Source organism: Myotis brandtii, unplaced genomic scaffold (genome assembly GCF_000412655.1).
Source record: "Myotis brandtii unplaced genomic scaffold, ASM41265v1 scaffold100, whole genome shotgun sequence".
NCBI lineage: Eukaryota > Metazoa > Chordata > Mammalia > Chiroptera > Vespertilionidae > Myotis > Myotis brandtii.
The window spans coordinates 840,696-859,030 of record NW_005353326.1 but is presented as its reverse complement, the minus strand read 5'-3'; the positions used below and the strand labels follow the sequence as shown (position 1 = coordinate 859,030).

Here is an 18,335-nt window from a genome sequence, read left to right as displayed (position 1 = left end):
CTACGAAGGCGATGGCCCCTCCCGCGGCCGCGGGATGCGCAGGGTGCGCTGGATGCACCCAGTGTTCAGGAATTGCTGTCAGATGCGGGGGGTGGGAGGGATGATGGGGAGGGAACTACCGCCTGCCGACCCACCTGGACGGCGTGGTCGGCAATCATCCTCTTTGAGCTCCCGGGCCGCGCCTGGCGTTTGGAGCCCTGCGCGCCCTGCGCTCACCCTGAGACGCGCTGTGCTGTTTTCGCTCCTGCTTCTGCTGTGTCTCGCGCTCTGTCCCTTGCCCCTTGTGGCCAGGCAGCCGCTCCCTTCCATCCATCTCTTTGCCAGTTCTTCCGAGGCCGGCCCTACAAGCCGCGCCTTGCTAGTCCGCTGGGATCCAGGCTGCCGGAGCAGCTCAGCCGACGGAGATGGGCTGGGCTGGGCTGGGAACGGCGGCCCTGGGGACAGCGGCTGAGTGGGCGTCCAGGGTGCAACCACGTACCTGAAGGTTAAGATTGAGAAACAGGTGGTGACGCCCCCACTTTCTTCCCACATCCCACCAGGAAACAGAACGCAGAATCTCCTGGTATTTTGAGGTGGCGCGCGCATCGCAGCAGCTGTGCCCTGAGCTCTGGGACCTCGGATCACCAGGTCTGACAGGGCCCAGAAGGGATTTCTGACAACGGAGGTAAGCCTTATGGTTCTGCTGACGGGGGAGGGGGAGACCAGAAAGGGAAAGTGACTTATCCAAGATCTCACGGAGTGGCTCTCTAGCTCTCCAGCTTGCAGTCCATAGTGTGGCTGTCTGCATATTCATCCGTAGCCCAGGGAGACACAGGAGCTATTATTTGGGGAGGAGAGGGAAGAGGTCACCCCTCACTCCAGTTTTCCCTGGTGCACATGATAATAACAGGTGAGATGCTTGCGCCCATGGGAGACTGGTCGGTTTCAATTATGCTGTGAGGAGAGCAGAGCGGGAATTCGTGTCATTGTTTGGGGCCTGGGGGGAGGGGAGTAGAACTGGGCCTAGAAATCCTAAGCCTAAGCCGGGGCTCTGCCATGATGCCGCTTTTCCTATGACCACTGCTCAGACAACTCTGAGTTGTGTTACACTGTACAGTGTGGTCTGCAGAATGTGTCGGCCCCATAGAGGGGTCCCACAGAGAGGCCCCAGTTCAGGGGTGGCTCGATGTCCCTTCAGATTTAGTACGGGCTGGAGACCCAGAGGCAGGTTTCACCCCCAGCATGCTGCCTGCTCATCTGCAAAGGGAGCCCTGGGGCCTGTGGATGCCGGCCCCGTGGCACCTGGTGACTTGCATCAGGAGCCCTTTCCCAATGTGGAGCAAAGTCTTTGTATTTCCAGGAAAGCTCTTTTCCCTTCACCAGCTTTGGGATCCAGTTTTGTCTACGCATGCTCCTCCCTACACCCCTCCACTGAGTCAACAAATGCCCTCCACCCACTGAGGGAAGGAGAAGGGATTCTGGAATGAGATGGGTGGGCAGGAGGGAGCTAGATTGTCCTCCGGACTTCCACTCTCTCTCAGAGAAAACTCCTCCCAATTATCAAATTACTGGGGACTTGGGCTGTGGGGGTGGGGTGGGAGCCACACTGCAGCTCCTACCCCTGCCTCCCCAGGTGCTCGGCCTGCCTGGGATTAGAGCTTCAACGAGGAGCTCCCAGACACAGGGGTGGATCCATACACAGGGGTGGCCATCCCACCAGGATGGAGCAGGTAGGTCTTGCCTCTTCAGTCCTCCATCCTGCCCCTCACCTGCTTGGGCCCTCTAGGCTCCCCCTGCTGCTCTCCTCTTTCCTGGGCCTTGTCATCTGTGGTGCGAGGTGGTGGGGAGGGAAGAGAGAGTGAAAGGTGAACGCTGCCACTCCCAGGCGAAGCCTCCCTGTTCTGGAGAGTTACCTGAAGACACGCATCATAGCAAGCCTTCCAGAGAGCATCAGCCAGGGAAGCTCTTCCTTCACCCCATTTTCTAGGAGCCGTCGAAGCCCTTGAGTCTGTTTCCTGCAAGCCCAGGAGCATGGGGCGAGGCCATCCTGGGGTTGATGTGGAGAGGAACACAGGTGCAGGAAAGGGAAGTTTCCACTACAGTTGGGTGGTGAAATTCTGTACCCTGACTGGAAGAGACCCCCCCCCCCCCCCCCCCCACACACACACACATGTCTGCTTGTGCCCCTGCTTGCCTGGCCCTGGCCACTTCCCTCTCAACTAAGCTTCCCTTTCAACTAAGCTGCTGAAGGGGAAGTCCTTCCTGGCAGCGCCCTCTGCTGTCATCCCGAGGGAGTTTCCCTGACCTACCCAGGGCCACAGGTCTGATCCCACAACATCCCATCTCCCCTTTGTGGATGACTCCTGAGGAAAGATCCTGTTTTTGCACCACTGTAGACTGGAAGAGGCCCATGGGAGCTGCTTTCTTTCCAGATAGGCCTGAGGGGAAAGAAGGTTTGGTCCCAGGACCTCTGGGTGGCCCCTGCTGGGGTCAGGGGTGGTGAGGACCTGGTGTGGGGGCAGGCCAGATGGGACGGCAATTTGCTATCTGAGGTGTTGAGCTCCCTATCTTTGGTGGTGTTGAAATCCTTCATGGCAGGTATCAGGTGGAATTTTGTAGTGGCATTTCTTGTATTGGGGAGGGGGACGCCAGGCTTTCAGACACTAATTGCCTAATCCTTAACTTCCTTCTTTTCCATAAAGAAGTTGGGGAGGCAGGAAAGGATGTGGGCCCATAGCTATGCCCTCAGAGGGACCAAGTGCAGACAGGATGGGAGTCTCAGATCAGAAGCAGGGGTGTTCTTCCTGCCCCTTCTGGAAGCTTTCCTCACCTACTGTGTGTGTGTGTGTGTGTGTGTGTGTGAGAGAGAGAGAGAGAGAGAGAGAGAGAGAGAGAGAGAGACTGACTCTGGGGCACCTGCTCCTCAGGGGTGAGGTCCTTGCATTCCCAGCAGAGGGTTCGGCTTTCTGTCTATGCTCAGTCATCTTTTCAGAGTGCCCCAGGCCAAAAGACATACCTGACAGTTTTTTAAAAAAATATATCTTTTTATTGATTTTAGAGAGAGAAAGGGAGAGGGAGATAGAAACATCAATGATGAGAGACAATCATTGATCAGCTGCCTCCTGTACACCCCACCCTGGGGATTGAGCCCGCAACCCAGGCATGTGCCCTGACCAGAAATCAATCTGTGATCTCCTGGTTTGTAGGTCAACAACCACTGAGCAACACTGGCTGGGCCATACCTGACAGTTTTGTTTAGCAAGTCATTAGGTCCAAAAACCATAATAATGAGTAGTTCTTTTTAAAAAAATTACATAAGTTAAAAGAATACTGTTTTTATTTCATTCTCACATAACTGCAGTTACCAATGGGAAGCTGTGCCCGCGCAGTCGGCAAGAAAACCTTATTTTCTGTTCCTTGTGGATTTTCATTGGTACATGTTTTTTTTTGTGTGTGTGTGTGTGTTTTTTTAATCACAGCATCAGCCAGAAAGCCAGCTTCACAGAGATGTGATAACTTCCAAAGGAATATGGCCCATCCCAGCTAAAATACAGCTCCCTAGAGCCAGTAGGTGTATTTCCTGCAGATGACAATATTGCTGTGTCTCCTGTGAGTGTGCAGTGCCCTAGGAATTTGCTGCAATGGCCCAGGGTGCCTTGGCACATATTTTGGAAACCATGGCTCTAACAGAAGTAGCTGGGAGTGGCCCCCAGATGCATGGTCCATTTCAGCTGCTCTGCCTCCCCATCTCTCCCCTGATCTCAGATGCACTTCTTGGAGACCCCTGCTGCACATCTAATCTGGTTGTGTGTTTCTGGATCTTTCCATTGGCCTATATCCTTTTTTCTTAGTTTGTGGGCATATTGTGTTTTAAGAGCCTCTCCTTTCTAGCCCTGGTCAATTTTTTTGGCTCTCCAGAAGGTTTTCCTTATAAAGGCAGGCTGTTGGATCAGATGACTTCTCCAAGCCCTTTGAGACAGTGACAACACATGCTCTGGGTTCTGGGCTCTGCCCAGTGCTGTGGTCCCTGATCTCACTTGGAACCCCAGAAGCATCTGTTTCCAAGTGGGCAGAGGTTCTTCACATCCCCAGAGGGAAGTGAGGCAGGATGGGGTCTCAGTCTCTGTGGATTAGGTGTTTCCCACAATCTGAATACCAGAGGTGGGACTTGAAGTTTATGAGGCCATGAAAAGCCAGGGTCAGGATGTAAGGGTGCAGTGGGGGCATGTGCACTCATCTTTCTGAGCTGCCTGGTGGATAGAGAGTGAGGTCCTTTCCATTCCTGAGAACTAGTCCACCTGTCTCAAGATATCCCACAGCAAATGCCCCTCTTGCAGTCACCATTTCTAACTACCCCTGGGAGCTCCATTTTGATTTTGATAGGATGCTCTGACTAGACCCTGTGGCAATGACTGGACCCTTAGGTCAGCTCCTCCTTGTATGAGAAAGTAGGCTCTGAGCGAGTGGCAGAGACTGAGGAGTTAATGGGTGAGACCACTGCTTCTGGACCCCACCCTCCAGAGACCCTCCACGTTAGCCTGTGCCTCTGGATGTCACGTGGGAGGCTGTCATCCATGGCACCCCCGGAACAAGACTCCTGTGTGCATCCCCAGCGTGCAACCCTAGCTCAAGTGGCTTTCTGTTGCATGATCTCCCATTCCCTGCTCCAGAAGGTGCAGCCATAAGACCTCTGCATCTATGATTCTCAGAGCTATTAGCAGTAGAAGAAAACAGAATTTAAGGATAAAAATTAGCATCATGGAGTTCTGGAATCCTGGACTCTCATCACAGTGGTTAGGACTGTAGATTAGTTTTCTGGAGGCTCAGCTTCCAGGGGGCCTTGCAATCTTGGCTCTGTGGCCTTACTCATCTATAAAATGCAGGTGTTAGCCTTCTGTCTAATGTGCTGTTTTGCTGTGATGGCCAGATGGGGCCATTAGTTTGAGTGGTCACCTGTGGAAGTTCCACTCTTGGGTCAACATTGCTACCTTGTGGAATGAGGCAGCAGAGTGGACAGGACACTGGGGCCACATTGAGGTCCCTAACCTATAGGCAGTGCCCACCTGGGCTCTGCTATGGGTGGAGGGAGCTTCAGTCGCTCCTTAGCTCTTGACCTTCCTGAGGCCTCTCTTCCTGGTAACAGGATGACCACAGTCCCAGAGGGTCTGCTTTACTCGTGTTGGGTAATTCACTTGATCCTGAGATCACTCGAGACACACTGTTACCATCCTCAGGGCATGAATGGGTGCTGAGGACCAGAGGGGTTGAGAGTGAGATTCATGAGGCCAGTGTTCAGAGGGTTAGGCTTAGAGTCTAGGTGGCTCCCTGGCGGTATCCTTCTCACTGCCCTGTCACCCTGGCTAACGGTCTGACTTCTCTCTCCTTTAGTATACCACACCCTAAAGTGTCACCTTTGGAGCCTTCCTCAGTGATGGTGGGAGACACATATGTCTGTTGGTCTCCATCTCCACAGGTTGTGGGAGGCTGGGGTGTTACTTCCCCACATCTCTATGTTGGGCTCTGTGAGCCAGGACAGGTGGAGCCTGATCCTGGGAGGATGTAAGCAGGGTGGGGCAGAGGCCTAAGGCTGTCCAGGTCTCCACTGGCCACTCCCTTCCTCTTTTGCTGCTCTCTGGCACCAAATGTCACTTGATGATGTGTTTTCTCTAAGGTCATCAACCCCTTGGTCGGTGACATGCTTTTCTACCTGCTTACAAGACTTCCCTACCCAGCAACCCCATCTCCCCACATCTCCACAGCCCAATCTGGTGCCCCTCCAGCAACTTCTTTCACTTCCTTCTGTAATTCCAGTATACTCCCTCCTCTCTCATGTCATTGAGGGAGATTGATGTCATCAGCTTCCCCATTATAACCTGCAGTGGAGCCTCCATCTCTCCTGTCTCAGAGGATGAATATTCCATCAGCCGTGCTGGTCCAGAAAGTTTAGCAAAGCATTTGTTTTCATTCTCTCCAGGCTCAGCGACCATCCCTCTCTCTCTTAAATCTTCCATCTGCCCCTAGACCAGCTTCTTCCTCTTAGTCTGGAAGTGAAGTGCTATTTCAAATGGTATTTTTCTTTCAATTTCAAGTTCCATCATTTGCTGTTAGAATGTAAAAATATCATTCATTTTAGTATCTTGATCTTATAGCCTTCCCAAACTCATTTGTTAGTTCTAGTAGTTCCCCACCCCTATAGATTCTATAGGATTTACTACATAGACAATTGTGACAGTTTTGTATCTTTCAATTCTGGATACCTTTCATTTCTTTTTCTTGCTTTATTGCATTGGCTAGAAGCTCCAGGACAAGAGTGGATATCCTTGCTTTGTCCTTGATATTGGGGGACAGGCATGCAGTGTTCCATTTAAGCATGTTACCAGTGGTAGGCTCTCCATATAAGCCCTCTCTCAGGTTGAAGAAATTCCCCTGTATTTCTAGTTTGATGAGAGTTTTTGTCAGAATTTGTAAAGTGATTTTTCTGCATCTATTGAGACAATTATAGTTTTTATTATTTAGTCAGTTAATATATTGAATTATATTAATTGATGATCAAATAGCAAACCAACCCTACATTCTGGGATAAATCCCTCTTGGTTATGATGTACTGTCTTCTTTATATATTGTTGAATTGGATATGATATACTTAGTTAAAACTATTTGTTCACAGGAATATTGGTCTGGTATTTTCTTTTTTAATAATATTTTTGTCTGATTTTGGCATCAGGGTAATTCTGGCCTCATGGATTACTCAGATGTTCCCAACTCTTTAATTTTTTAGAAGAATTTGTAAAGAATTATTATTTATTTCTTGAATGTTTGGTATAATTCACCAATGTAGCCTTCTGGGCCTAAAGTTTTCTTAGGAAGAAAAGTTTCTACAAGAAGTTTTATAACTATATTCAATTTATTCAATAGATTTAGAGCTATTTTGCTTATTTATTTTTGTTGAGTGAGCTTTTATATTTATATCTTTCAAGGAATTTGTTCATTTTGTAGAGGTTGTTGACTTGTTAATTTGATGTAGTCCCGTTTATTTTGGCATATAGATTATAATAAATCCCCTTTTACTTTATTATTATTTTAAAAAATTTTCTTTATTGTTGAAAGAATTACAGATGTCCTCTTTTCCCCCATTGACCCTCTCTCCCCCACCCCATCCCTGTCCCAGATCTGCTCTGCATTATTGTCTGTGTCCATGAGTTATGAATATGTGCATATAAATTCTCTGTTTAATTTCTTCTTGACCCCCTCTCCACCCCATTCCCTCTGAGATTCATCAGTCTGTTCCATGCTTCTATGTCTTTGGAGATCTATTTTGTTTATCGGTTTATTTTGTTCATTAGATTCTACATATGAGTGAGATCAGGTGATACTTATCTTTCTCTGACTGGCTTATTTTGCTTAGCATGATACTCTCCAGGTCCCTCTGTGCCAGTGGTTCTCAACCTTGGCTGCACATTAGAATCACCTGGGAATCTTTTTAAAATCCTGATTTCTGGGCCTCATCCTTCGGAAATTCTGTTTCTTTGTTACTAATGTTGTGGCCCCACCCCATAACAAAGAAACAGAACTTCCGGAGGATAAGGCCCAGAAATCAGGATTTTAAAAAGATTCCCAGGTGATTCTAATGTGCAGCCAAGGTTGAGAACCACTGCTCTATGCTGTCTCAAAGGGCAAGAGATCCTTCCTTATTATTGCTGCATAATGTAAATATTCCGTTGTATAAATATTCCACAACTTTTTTTTATCCACTCATCTACTGATGGGCACTTGGGCTGTTTCCAGATCTTGGCTATTGTAAATTGTACTGCTAGGAACATATAGATGCATACATTCTTTCTGACTGGTGTTTCAGATTTCTTAGGATATATTCCTAGAAGTGGGATCACTGGGTCAAATGGCAGTTTTATATTAAATTTTTGAGGAGACTCCATACTGTTTTCCATAATGGCTGCACCAGTCAGCATCCCCACCAGCAGTGTACTAGGATTCCCTTTTCTCCAGATCCTGACCAGCACTTGTCATTGTTGATTTGTTGATGGTAGCCATTCTGACAGGTGTGAGGTGATACCTCATTGTTGTTTTAATTTACATCTCTCTGAGGATCAGTGACTTTGAACATTTTTTCATATGTCTCTTGGCCATCTGTATGTCCACTTTGGAGAAGTGTCTATTTAGGTCCTTTGCCCGTTTTTTAATTGGATTGTTTGTCTTCCTTTTGTTAAGTTGTATGAGTTCCTTATATATTTTGGGTATTAAAGCTTCATCAGCCCTAGCTGGTTTGACTCAGTGGATAGAGTGTCGGCCTGCGGACTGAAGGGTCATGGGTTCGATTCTGGTCAAGGGCACATGCACGGGATTCGGGCTTGATTCCAGAAGGGGGCGTGCAGGAGGCAGCTAATCAATGATTCTCTCTCATCATTGATGTTTCTCTCTCTCTCCCTCTCCCTTCTGCTCTGAAATAAATAAAAATATATTTCAAAAGACCTTTATCAGATGTATCATTGCCAAATATGTTCTCCCATACAGTGGACTCCCTTTTCATTTTGCTGATGGTTTCTTTTGCTGCGCAGAAACATTTTATTTTGATGTAGTCCCATTTGTTTATTTTCTCCTTAGTTTCCTTAGCCCTAGGAGATGTATCCATAAATATATTGCTATGAGAGATGTCTGAGATTTTTGATGCCTATGGATTCTTCTATGATTTTTATGATTCCACAACTTACATTTAAGTCTTTTATCCATTTTTAACTTATTCTTGTGTATGGTGTAAGTTGGTGGTCTGGTTTCACTTCTTTGCAAGTATCTGTCCAATTATCCCAGCACCATTTATGGAAGAGATTGTTTTGACTCCATGTATGCCCTTAACTCCTTTGTCAAATATTAATTGAGCATAATGGGGGTGTGTTCTCTCTTCCCGCGGCCAGCGCCAAAAGAGAGAACGAGGGGGTTCAAGAAATCTTGAGTAGAATGCGACGAGGGTTAAGGAAGAATGAAAACGAACGAGACTGAGACAGAAATAGAGGGAAAGCTGGGCCTAGGTGTGGCGGCTGCCCTCTGACAGATGAACAGAGCCCAGAGCCAGGGCAGCAATTTTTATTTGTAGCCAAATATCAGGAAGTTTTACTAAGGGTAAATAAAAGGGGATTGTGTGCATTCTTGTAGCTTCTTTGTAAATCGTCACCTCCGGGTGGGCCAAATAGAATTCATTCCTGGTGCTTGACTGGATTTACATAATAAAAACCCATTCCCCAGAACCTGGGCTTTGAAAAGTCAAACTGAGGCATTCTCACCTCTTGGTTAGATATGCCCCCAAGATAAGGCTGTGCCTACATTATAGGTTCAGTCAACATGAACTTAAAAGAAAGCCCATGGCGCCTTCCCTGGCAGGGGGCCCTCCACAGAGCATAATGGCTTGGGTCGATTTCTAAGATCTCTGTTCTGTTTCATTGCTATATATGCCAGTTCTTGTGCCAGTACCAGCCTGTTTTGATTACAATGGCTTTGTAGTATAACTTGATATTTGGTATTGTGATCCCTCCAACTTTGTTCTTCTTTCTCAAGATTGCTGAGGCTATTCGGGGTCTTTTTTAGTTCCATATAAATTTTTGGAATATTTGTTCTAGATCTGTGAAATATGCCATTGGGATTTAAATAGAGATTGCATTGAATCTTCAGATTGCTTTGGGTAGTATGGACATTTTAATGATGTTAATTCTACCAATCCATGAACATGGTATACTGGAGGCCTGGTGCATGAAATTTGTGCACAGGTAGGGTCCCTAGGCCTGGCCAGTTGTCCCAAATAAGCTTCTATTTCTTATATATTTAAGGACCGTCACCTATATCGAGGTGCGGGGGGTTCCCATATAGGTGCTGCTCATAAGTGGGACATGCACAGGTGGTCTGGACCATCCACTTGAGGCTTGTGCCAATACCTTCTGGTCAGGCACTTTCACAGAGACAGCACCGAGATCTGAGCCGAGCCGGAGAAATTACACACAGACAAACAGGTTAGATGCAAGCACACAGGGGGTTTATTTACCAGGTCCTGATGGGTCTCAGATGCTGGGAAGGATCCACCCGGCGATGCTCGCTGACACACACACAGGGGTAGACGGCGCCGTTGGCTGCTGGCTCCGTCATCAATCGACAGTTAATTGGGCAGAGTTTTGTGCTGGGAACTGAGACGTGAGCACACACAGGTCCTCACACTCTGGCGACAGGAGAGCTATGAGCTGCTGGGTCGATCAGACTGTCTGATTTTATACCCCTCTGTAGACGTGGTCTTCGTTGGTGTGTGTGTTATCAGCGGCTGCCATGTGTGGATCCACCCGGGGTCTGCTAATCTATGGGTGTGTACAGGCTTTGGGCGTTCCCATCAGATAGGTTGTTTACCAGTACTAGTGGGGTTACAAGGGTGCATTCTTGGGTCTCACAAGTATTCCTATATCTAACATTAATTACTATAACAGTCCACACAGAATTACATGCTTTAAGTCTTACATTCTAAGGTCCTAACATTAAGTACCATAATGATTACTATAACACCAGTGATCAGGGCTGATCTGTGGGTGACCAGTGGGGCAATCAGGGGGCCCCCGCCCACTCGCTGGCCCCATCCCCCTGCCGCTGCAGCCGGTCGCCTCCTTCTTTGGCAAGGAGATCAGGGGACCCCCGCTGGCACCCGCCTTGGGTGGCCTGGGGCCTGCAGACTGAGGGCAGCTCCTGCATTGAGTGTCTGGCCCCTGGTGGTTAGTGCACATCATAGCAACCCATTGTTCCACCAGTCGTTCCTTGGTCAATTTGCATATTAGGCTTTTATTATATAGGATTCTTCCACTTGTTTATATCTTCCTCTATCTCTTTTTTCAACGTCCTGTAGTTTTCTGAGTACAAGTGTTTTACCTCTTTGGTTAAGTCTATTCCTAAGTGTTTTAATTTTTTTGTTGCAATGGTAAATGGGATTACTTGCTTAGTGTCTCTTTCTGAGAATTCATTATTGGAGTATAAAAATGCCATTGATATCTGGATGTTTATTATGTATCCTGCTACATTGCCAAATTCATTTATTAAATCTAGTAATGTTTTGGTGGAGCCTTTAGAGTTTTCTATGTACAATATCATGTCATCTGCAAATAATGAGAGTTTTACTCCCTCCTTTCCAATTTGAATGCTTTTATTTCTTCTTCTTGTCTTATTTCTGTGGCTAGGAATTCCAGGACTATGTTGAATAAGAGCAGTGAAAGCGAACATCCCTGTCTTGTTCCTGTTCTTAGGGGAAATGGTTTTAGTTTTTGCCCATTGGATATGATGTTGGCTGTAGGTTTGTCATATATGCCCTTTATTATGCTGAGATATGATCCCTCTATTCCCCCTTTGCTGAGAGTTTTTATCAAAAATTGGTGTTGTATTTTGTCGAATGCTTTTTCTGTATCTATTGATATGATCATGAGATTTTTCTATTTCAGGTTGTTGTGATGGATCACGTTTATTGATTTGTGAATCTTGGACCAGTCTTGTATCCCTGGAGTAAATCCCACTTGGTCATGGTGTATAATCTTTTTAACATATTGCTGGATCCAATTTGCTAATATTTTATTTAAGATTTTAGCATCTATGTTCATCAGGGATATTGGCCTATTTCTCTGGTTTTGGAATTAGGATAATGCTGGCCTCATAAAAAGGGCTTGGAAGTGTTCCTTCCTCTTGGAATTTTTGGAATAGTTTGAGGATATAGCTGTTAGTTCTTCTTTGAAAGTTTGGTAAAGCTCCTCTCTGAAGCCATCTGGATCAGGGCTTTTGTTTGCTGGGAGTTTTTTGATGACTGCTTCTATTCATCAGTTGTTATTGGCCTATTCAGGTTTTTTTATTCTTCTTGATTCAGTTTTGGGAGATTATATTTTTCTAGGAATTTGTCCATATCATCCACATTGTCCAGTTTGTAGGCATATAGTTGTTCATAGTATTTTCTTAACAATCCTATGTATTTCTGTAGTGTCAGAGGTTACTTCTCCATTTTCGTTTCTGATTTTCCCCACTGGGGTGCTTGGCCAGCCTGGGTGAGGGACTGATGGCTGTTTGCAGGCTGGCCACACCCCCTTCAGGGTGGGGGTCCCCGCTGGGGTGCCTGGCCAGCCTGGGTGAGGGGCTGAGGGCTGTTTTCAGGCTGGCCACACTCCCTTCAGGAGGGGGTCCCCACTGGGGTGCTTGGCCAGCCTGGGTGAGGGACTGATGGCTGTTTGCAGGCTGGCCACGGCCCCGGGCAACCCAGGCTCCCAGACCCTCCTTGAGTGGAGGCCAGAGCGGCTGGAAGCAGGTATCTGGGATTTATTTATCTTCTATAATTGATACTTCTATAATTGAAACTTTGTAGCCTTGAGCAGAGCCCAGGTCCGGCCAGGGTAGGCGGGAAGCTTGGCTTCCTCCATTGCCAGGGGCAACCCAAGCCTCTTGTTCGCTCCAGCTCCATGGCCGCCAGCATCTTGGTTGGGTTTATTTGCATACTCGCTCCTGATTGGCTGGTGGGCGTGGCTTGTGAGCATAGTGGAGGTATGGTCAATTTGCATGTTTCTCTTTTATTAGATAAGATATCATGTCATCTGCGAATAATGAGAGTTTTACTCCCTCCTTTCCAATTTGGATGCCTTTTATTTGTTCTTCTTGTCTGATTTCTATGGCTAGGACTTCCAGGACTATATTGAATAAGAGTGGTGAAAATGGACATCCCTGTCTTGTTTCTGTTCTTAGGGGAAATGGTTTTAGTTTTTGCCCATTGAATATGATGTTGGCTGTAGATTTGTCATATATGCACTTTATTTTGCTGAGATATGACCCTCTATTCCCCCTTTGCTGAGAGTTTTCATCAGAAATGGGTGTTGGATTTTGTCAAATTTTTTTTTCTGTCTATTGATATGATCATGTGAATTTTCTCTTTCAGTTTGTTTATGTGATGTATCATGTTTATTGATTTGTGAATATTGTACCAGCCTTGTATCCTTTGTATAAAGCCTACTTGGTCATGGTGTATGATCTTTTCAATATATTGCTGGATCTGATTTGCTAATATTTTGTTGAGGATTTTAGTATCTATGTTCATCAGGGATTTTGGCCGGTAATTATCTTTCCTTGTAGTGTCTTTCTCTGGTGTTGGAATTAGGATAATGCTAATTATCCTCTTATCCATAAAAAGAGTTTGGAAGTGTTCCTTCCTCCTGGATTTACTGGAATGTTTTGATGTGTATAGGTGTTAGTTCTTCTGTGTATGTTTGGTAAAATTCCCCAGTGAAGCAGTCCGGACCCAGGCTTTTGTTTGCTGAGAGTATTTTGATGACTGCTTCTATTTCATCAGTTGTTATTGGCTAATCAAGTTTTCTGATTCTTCCTGATTCAGTTTTGGGAGATTGTATTTTTCTAAGAATTTGTTCATTTCATCCACATTGTCTGGCTTGTTGGCATATAGTTGTTCATAGTATTTTCTTATATTGTATTTCTGTGGTGTCAGTGGTCATTTCTCCGCTTTCCTTTTTGATTTTATTTATTTGGGTCATCTCTCTCAGTTTCTTGATGAGTCTGGCTAATGGTTCATCAATCTTGTTTATCCTTTCAAAGAATCAGCTCTTGGTTTCATTGATCTTTTGTATTGTTTTTTTTTTTTAGTCTCTATGTCATTTATTTCTGCTCTAATCTTTATTATTTCCCTCCTTATACTTACTCTGGGCTTTTCTTGTTGTTCTCTTTCTAATTCTTTAAGTTGTAGGGTTAGATAGTTTATTATTAATTTTTTTTTGGTTTTTGAGATAGGCCTGTAGTGCTATGAGCTTCCCTCTCAGGACTGCTTTTGCTGTGTCCCAGAGATCTTGGGTTGTTGTGTGTCATTTGTTTCCAGGAAGTTTTTTTATTTCTTTCTTGATCACATTGGTAACCCATTCGTTGTTTAATAACATGCTTTTTAGCCTCCATGTGTTTGAATGTTTTGGGGTGTTTTTATTATAGTTGATTTCTAATTTCATTCCATTGTGATCTGAGAAGATGCTTGATATGATTTCAATCTTCTTGAAATTTTAAAGACTTGTTTTGTGTCCTAACATGTGGTCTATCTTTGAGAATGATCCATGTACACTTGAGAAGAATATATGTTCCACAGCTTTGGGGTGAAATGTTCTATAAATGTCAATTAAATCTATTTGATCCAGTGTGTCCTTTAGAGTCACTGTTTCCTTGTTAATCTAGTAAGTCAGTGGGGTGTTAAAGTCACCTACTCTGACTGTATTGCTGTCGATCTCTCCCTTAAAGTCCTCTAGAAGTTTTAAAAAAAAATTTAGGTGCTCCTATATTGGGTGCATATATGTTTACCAGGGTCATATCCTCTTGTTGGATCAATCCCTTTAGTATTATGTAGTGACCTTTATTGTCTCTTGTGATTGCCTTCATTTTGAAGTCTATGTTGTCAGATATGAGTGTTGCTACCCCAGTTTTTTTTCATTTCCATTTGCATGGAAAATTTTTTTCCATCCCTTCATTCTCATCCTGTGTGAGTCTTTTGGTCTGATGTGGGTCTGTTGTAGACAGCATCTAATTGGGTCATGTCTTTGTATCCAGTCAGCTACCCTATATCTTTTGATTGGAGCATTTAATACTTTTACATTTAAGGTTATTATTGATAAGTACTTATGTATTGTCATTTTAATTCTGCCTATGTTTCTCTCCCTATTTCATCTTATTATAGTAGTCCCTTTAGCAATTCTTGCTGTGCTGGTTTGGTGGTGATAAACTTTAGCCTTCTTTTTTTTTTTTTTTTTTTTTTTTTTTTGGTCTGGGAAGCTCTTTATTTCACCATTTATTTTTAAGGATAGTTTGCTGAATATAGTAATCTTGGTTTCAGATCCTTGCTATTCATTACCTTGAGTACTTAATGCGATTCCCTTCTGGCCTATAGAGTTCCTGATGAGAAATCAGCTGTCAGACTTATGAAAGCTCCTTTGTAAGTTACAAATTGCTTTTCTCTTGCTGCCTTAAAGATTCTCTCTTTGTTTTTAATCAATAGCATTTTAATTATGATGTGTCTGGGCGTGGGCCTGTTTGGGTTCTTCTTGCTTGGGCCTCTCTGTGCCTCCTGAACTTGGGTAAATTTTTCCTTCACCAGGTTAGGGAAGTTTTCTGCCATTATTTCTTCAAACACATTCTCTATCCCTTGCTTGCTTTCTTCTCCTTCTGCCACTACTCTTATGCAAATATTGTTGTTTCATGTCCCACAGCTCCCTTAAGCTGTCCTGTTTCTTTTTAAAAAAATTTTTTTGGGTTCTCTGATTATTTTTTCTCCCCAGTCTTCTAATTCACTGATCTAATCCTCAGCTTCCCCTAATCTTCAGTATATTCCCCCCAATGTGTTCTTTATTAGTGCTATGCCATTTTTTATTTCTGACTGGTCTTTTTTCATAGTTAGTATATATTTTCTCATGCTGTTGAGCATCATTACCATTATTATTCTGAACTTTATATCTGATAAATTTGTTATTGCCATTTCATTTATCTACTCTTCTGATGAATTCTCTTGTTCTTTTCTCTTTTTTTTCTTTTTTTTTTTTGGTCTCCCCATTAGGGCTGCCTGTTTGTGTTTGTGTTTATGTATAGGTAGATGTACTATGACTCCTGATCTCTAGTGGCGGACTATGTCAGACATTGTTTCTGATTGGCCCTGAGTACCCTGTTTGGCGCTTCAGCAATCCATAGTCTGTAGCTCCTCTGCTGGGGCTAGATGTCTTCGGAAAGTATCAAGATGTTCATAAGGATCTGTTTTCCCTATTGCCAGGTCCAGAAGGAGATCAGGCAAATACTCAAAGCCTCCAGAGATCCACCTCTGCCTGCTGTCTGATTGTTATCAGCCTTGATTACTCTCAGGCTGTTGACCACAGGGTGAGGCAGGAGTTCTTTCAATGGGTGTGGCCACTCCCCCCCCCGCCCCCTCCCTCCCAAAATCCCACCTGGATAGCAAAGGTCTGCAGCATGAGTGAATGACTCAGCACAGGAAACCAGGGTGGTTGCCCTCTAAGTTCCAACCCCCAAGCCCCCAACTCTGGACTCTCTTCACACAGCTCCAGTTTGCTCTGCCCTCCCTCTGCTGGAGCCCAAGGTGAGTGGCTGCACACAAAATTTTGGGCATTGGCCCTTTAAGAGGGTGCCTGCATTTCCAACCATCTCTGGCTAGCAGATAGCAACCCTGCTGCTTTTCACAGCCAGGTGTTATATGGGCACCTTTATCAGTTCTGGTTCTCTGGGTTAGGGAGCCCAGCTTGGGGTTTAGACCACAGAGTTTTCAGTGGGAACCTCCCACAGCTGAGATATTCCTTCGGACCTTCAGCTGCTATTTGTGGGAGCCTGGCCAACCCTTTTGTGCCTCTGCCCTTCCTACCAGTCTCTTTATGATCTCCACTTTCCATCCTTCATTATCAAGGTTCTCTTCAGTTGATTTTTCAGGATGTTTTTACTCTATTTTAGTTGTATTTCAAATTTGGTCCTGGGAGAGTGTCAGTGTAGCTTCCATTTACTTTGCCACCATTTCCCCCCTAACACTATTTATTAAAGTGATTGCCTTTACTCCATGTATGCTCTTATCTCCTTTGTCAAATATTAATTGAGCATAATGGCTTGGGTCAATTTCTGAGGTCTCTGTTCTGTTCTATTGATCTATGTGCCTGTTCTTGTGCCAGTATCCGGCTGTTTTGATTACAATGGCTTTATAGTATAGTTTGATATCTGGTATTGTGATCCCTCCAGGTTTGTTCTTATTTCTCAAGATTGCTGCGGCTATTCGGGGTATTTTTGGTTCCATATAAAATTTGGAGTACTTGTTCTAGATCTCTGAAAGATACCATTGATAATTTGATAGGGACTGCATTGAATTTATAGATTGATTTGAGTTGTATGGACATTTTAGTTATGTTAATTCTCCCAATCCATGAACATAGTATATTCTTCCACTTGTTTATATCTTCCTCTATCTCTTTTTTCAATGTCTTGTAGTTTTCCGTTTACAAGTCTTTTACGTATTGGTGTATTCCAGTGTATCTTATTTTTGTTGTTGTTGCAATGGTAAATGGGATTTTTTTTTTTTAGTTTCTCTTTTTGAGAATTCATTATAGATATACAAAATGTCATTGATTTCTGGATAATTTTATATCCTGCTACTTTGCTGAATTCATTATTAAACTAGCAGGTTTTTTTTGGGGTGGAGTCTTTAGGGTTTTCTATGTACAATATCATGTCATCTGTGAATAATGACAGTTTTACTTCCTCCTTTCCAATATGGATGCCTTTTATTTTTTCTTCTTGTCTGATTATTGTGGCTAAGACTTCCAGTACTATCCTATATAATAAAAGGCTAATAGGCAAATTGTCCCCACGGGCAGGAGTTTGACTCACTGGGAGTTAGATGTGCGCTGACCACCAGGGGGTGGCACAGAACATGGCGGGGGTCAGCGATGCGGCCCTGGCAGCTGGCGGCAGTGGAGGCACTACTGGCCCTGATGCGCCCCAGCGAAAGTGGGACCACGATGGGATGGTGGGGCAGGTGAGTGGGTGGCGCCAGGCCAAGGTGGGTGCGAGCAGGGGCCCCAATTCCCCTGCTGGATGCCCGGGGCCCCAATTCCCCTGCTGGATGCCCGGGGCCCCAATTCCCCTGCTGGATGCCCCACAGATCAGCCCTGATCGCCAGCCAGGCCTAGGGACCCTACCTGTGCACGAGTTTTGTGCACGGGGCCTCTAGTGTTGAATAAGAGTGATAAAAGAGACATCCCTGTCCTGTTCCTGTTCTTAAGGGAAACACTTTTAATTTTTGCACATGGAGTATAATGTTGGCTATAGGTTTGTCAAATATGGTGAGGTATGACCCCTCTATTCCCACTTTGCTGAGAGTTTTTGATCAAAAACGGGTGCTGGATTTTGTCGAATGCTTTTTCTGCACCTATTGATATGCATATATGGTTTTTATCTTTCATTTTGTTTATGTGATATATCACATTTATTACTTTGTGAATATAGTACCAGCCTCGTATCCCTGGGATAATCCCACTTGGTCATGGTGAATAATATTTTTATTTTATTTTTTTATTATTTTTATTATTATTATTATTTTTTAGTAATAACTTATATTTATTATTTATTTATTTATTTTTAATAAATCTTTATTGTTCAGATTATTACAGTTGTTCCCTTTTTTCCCCCCCATAGCTCCCCTCCACCCAGTTCCCAACCCACCCTCTGCCCTTACCCCCCCTACTGTCCTCATCCATAGGTGTACACTTTTTGTTGCCGGGTCAAAGGTCATACACATGGAAAATGTAGCTATTTCCATCCGC

The 18,335-nt window shown here is 44.6% G+C and overlaps 1 long non-coding RNA gene across 1 annotated transcript in view; it reads left to right on the top strand.

The window, feature by feature from the left end:
• Window positions 1-315: 315 nt before the first annotated feature.
• The window catches only part of LOC106725053, a 32,783-nt gene continuing 14,763 nt past the window's right edge, over window positions 316-18,335 (top strand). The window contains exons 1-2 of the long non-coding RNA XR_001360920.1: window positions 316-664; window positions 1,613-1,709. This is a non-coding gene — a long non-coding RNA (uncharacterized LOC106725053). The remainder of the gene's footprint in view (window positions 665-1,612; window positions 1,710-18,335) is intronic.